Source organism: Triticum urartu, chromosome 1A (assembly GCF_056163025.1).
Source record: "Triticum urartu cultivar PI428250 chromosome 1A, HENAU_Tu73, whole genome shotgun sequence".
Taxonomy (NCBI): Eukaryota; Viridiplantae; Streptophyta; class Magnoliopsida; order Poales; family Poaceae; genus Triticum; species Triticum urartu.
In genome coordinates, this window is record NC_141873.1 from 549,591,740 (window position 1) to 549,596,120 (window position 4,381).

At 46.0% G+C, this 4,381-nt stretch overlaps 1 pseudogene; it reads right to left on the minus strand.

Moving 5' to 3' along the window:
• Window positions 1-2,045: 2,045 nt before the first annotated feature.
• On the minus strand, window positions 2,046-3,672 carry LOC125538605 (putative purine permease 4 pseudogene; annotated as a pseudogene).
• Window positions 3,673-4,381: the final 709 nt, after the last annotated feature.

Below are 4,381 nucleotides of genomic sequence, written 5' to 3' on the forward strand. Positions count from 1 at the left end.
GTGAATATCCTATTGGTTCGATAAACCTTGGTTCTTTACTGAGGGAAATACTTTCTGCTACTCTACTACTTCATCCTTCCTCTTCAGGGAAATCTTAACGCATTTCACAAGTAGCTGTGCTTGATGGGCCCATAACGCCACCCCACGCGGATAGGGGGGGCATGCGTGGCTAGGCCGCATGGAGGCCTCATGGCTCCCCACTAGCACTTCTTCGGTCCTCCCATCTTCTTATCTTCCATAAAAATTCCTTTAAAATCCCCAGTCAATTTGGAGCACTTCTATTTCTAATATCACCATGGCAATTCTGCTGTAAACAGTGTTAGTCTAGCTTGGATTCATTCAAATCATGCAAATTAGAGGGTAAAACAATGTCAAAAGAGGTTGAAAAGGTAGATACGTATGGCACGATCAGTATAACTTTGAACCATTTATATTGATATTTCTACAGAAATAACAACAATGAAACATATTAAGAAGGTACAAGAAGGGAAATTTTGGAAGGAAAAATATTTACCACTCTCTTCTCTACAACAATATTAACAATTCACGTAGTTATTATGATGCATATGTGGTAGCATGCTCAATTGCATCCGTGACTTTGCATATTGTGCACTTATTTTTATCATTAATTTTTTTGAGATCATGTCACATATGGTAGGGTGTTGTTGGTTTATGAGGAGAGATCTGTTCTCATAAGTCTCATTGCATACATATTATTATTCATTGCATGACATTATGTAATTTACTGTTGTTAACGTACTCGTGTATTAACCAGTTGCAATCCTGGTTTCACGACAATAGTCCCAAGACATGGAGCCGATGGAAAAGGTTATATGTTGGCCAACATGTAAAAGGTTATATGTTGTTTGATGTAGTTTCTTATGTGGCATTCATATGTTTTAGCTTGTCACTCATGTTGTTATTATATTGTAACAATTTGCTGCCTAGCACTGCCCTACCTTAGTTATGACACTGTAATTACCCACAAATAAGTTACGACAGTGATCGTGCATCTATTATGCAAAGAGCGAGACTAATAAATCTTATTATCTAAGTAAAAAAACATGTTTGTATAGTAAAAAATCAAATGCACAAGAATCTTTTCAAACATTTTTCACATGGCATAAATCAGATTTACTTATTCAGTTATTCATGATTTATGTGTAGTAATTACATGAAAATGTGTGTTCCATCATTATATGGTTTTTGAGAGGTTTTATCGACCCCATCACATTTCAAACAACTGATTGCCACATGTCCTTCAAAAGAAAGGGTGTCATGCCAAAAAAGAAACAACGAAGCCATTTAACAAGACCAGATTGAGTAAATCATCCCTCATAGCCAAATGTCAAATCCAATGATTGTAACTAGAGATTAATTTGCAGAGATGCTAATGTAGGTTATTTTGTTATGTTACAACGATCATGAGAAACAGGTGAATTCATGTAGTGTTTGACACGTATATCATTGATGGTAAGACCTAGGGACCCTCATATTAGTGGGTATTATTCTGATTAAGTCAAGAAAGAAGATATGCAGGTGTATTTCTGTAGAAACAAATATGGAGATGCACAACTGTTGTCTAAATATAAGTGATGTTAGTTTACAGAGCGACAAATGTTCGTCTTTGGTCATCTAACGACGAGCATGAGAAACAAGTGAATTCCGGTCATAGCAACTCGAAACGGCGGTAATGCCTTCTGTTGCTGCTCTGAAGATACCACCTATAGGAACCCGCATAGTTCTTTGTAATTTCTATAAAGTAAAAAACTAAAGATATGCAAATATATACTTATTTCTAGACTAGAAGCAAATATGCTACAGATGTCTAAGATAAGTGATGGTGCATACCAATAATAGATACATCATGGGGAAATGTAATGCAGGAATATACACACAGTATAAAGATAACGAGCCATGGCATGACAACAAGGGGGGAAAGGCCACACAGTTCCAGAGCAGGCCAGTTAGCTACCTCGCTAACTAGGTAAACTGTTGCCAATTGATGCATTGCAGGAAGGAATCAGGATAAAAAATACCATATCGATCTCAAGAAAAGATATATATATGAATGGCATGTCCCTGTTGATGGTACTACATTATTGTGCAAGTTTTTCACACACACCCATGCAAGTGCAACATGCATAAGATACAGAGCAGCCCACCAAACAAGCATCCATCATATTCTTGTCTCTTTGTATGCTGTAAACACAACTCATGGCCTAATCGATGTAACATGCCACGTCTACACCTAATGCATCATCTATCCTGCCACTTTGCTTTCTGGTGGTACTACACACCAAGAAAATTTCAGTTTCCATTGCTCTTGTTGCAATGCACTTGTCGATCACATGGTTCGTGCGTACCCCCTGTGGCCGGCGCTGCCTCGTTTGCTTCAAACGGTTTCGACGGCCTCGAGAACGGCGGCCGTGAGGCTCTTGTGCACGCTCTCGCCGTCGTCACGGGCGGCGGAGAGGATTCTGTCCTCGTCCTGATCATCGGCGGCTTTCTTCTTGCTCTTGGTGTACTCGCCGTAGAGGTAGGAGGACAGGCCCCAGACGCAGAGCGCGGTGGCGACGGCCTTCTCGGCGCCAAACGGGTCGCCGAACACGACGACGCCGCCAATGACATTGGCCGTGAGCACCGCCGCCATGCACACGCCGCTGTGGAGCGACGACGTCAAGTAGATCACGCCGGCGGTGCCCATGAAGCACGCCTGCCATGTCACGACCAACGTTGCCACCACGACCCAGTAAACGGCGTGGGACCCCTTCCAGGGGGCCACGTCGTTGGCGAAGCCGCCGGTCGCCGCGAGCCCGATCGCTGCCACGACGGACGCCATGGCCTGCATCACTGCCTGCACCTCCACCGCCAGGATGAACCCGCCGGAGACCACCTCCCTATACAACAGCTCCATCACCGGCAGGTATGCAGAGAAGAGCCCTGCGGCACCGAGCGTGACGACGAAGCCGATGATGTACCCCTTCCGGTCCGGGCTCTCGCCGGCGTCGCCTGACCGGAGGGCGAGGAGCACGGAGCAGAGCGTCATGAGCACGACGGCGTTGAGGTTGACGAAGGTGAGCGGGTGACGGACGATGGCGACGGCGAGGACGAGCGTGAAGGCAAGCTGCGTGGAGAGCAGCAGCGACGAGGTGGACACGGGCAGGAGCGAGGAGCTGTAGGAGAAGAGAAGGTTGTTGACGCCCATGAGACCGCCGATGACGAGGCACACGGCCAGGAACCGCCGCGAGAACCAAAGAAACGGCCGCGGCACGGAGGCGGGGCGGCCGGCGAGGAACACCGCGACCACCAGCGTGGGGAACCCCGCCGACTGCACCAGCGTGACCACCCACTTGTTCTGCCCGCCGTGCTCGAAGTAGAACCGGGACAGCAGGCTCGAGGCCACCGACCCGACCAGCAGCGCCGCGTAGTTCACCATCAGGAGCACCGCCGACCTGCGGCGCCGCGGCGCCACCGGGGCCGAGGAGATCGCCATTGCCGCGCGCTCTCTCGATGCCGTCGTCAAGGAAACAATCGATGGCGATGGCGATGGCGATGGAGATGGAGATGGGCGTCGCGGTTTGTATGTAGGCGGCATGTATGTATATCGGGTAGCAGGGGGGCGATTTTGTGGTTGGCGACCGGAGGCAAGGAGATAAAGGATGCTAATTGCGTAGAGTGTGGAGAATTCATGGAAGGTTTTACACGGCGCGGCCTCTTCCGTTTCTCTGCTTTTCTTGGTGGCTGGATGTGAAAAAGATAGGCGTCAGTTATCATACGTTACTAGTCTTATTTTGGCACTAACTGATCACGGCAAAACTTGGAAATTACTCATGTCAACATTTATTTGCTAGACAGAGATATCTAGATCATGAAGAGGTAACCATCACCTACAGATATACAGTATATTTTTTCGAGAAGACCAGGAAATAATTAATGTGCTCTTATTTTTCAAAAAAAATATTTTTTTTATGTGCTCTTCTGCCTGTATAGTTTTCTTAGAGCCAAACCCTTGTGCATTTCGAAACGCATGATGCATTCATTCAGTGATCAAAGCTTGGAACCAAATCCTTTTTTTTAAGTTAGCTTGGAACCAAATCGATGGATATCTTGCAGTGTGTAACTTAGCCTTTTAACTTATTTGATTGATGGATTGATTGTTGGTCCATGGGGGCAGAAAATCCATATGATTGATCATGCATGAATCAGTTAATGCAGAACAATCGTGTGAAACTGTGCAAGAATATATATGTGGCTGATCGATCGGATCCATTCTACGGCGTGAAAAACGATTTGTTTCAGATTGGGATCGTTGAGAATGTGCTTGGGCCGTTTAAGGAAATAAAACGAATGCAATGGGATTGGAATCCTACTTTCTCGG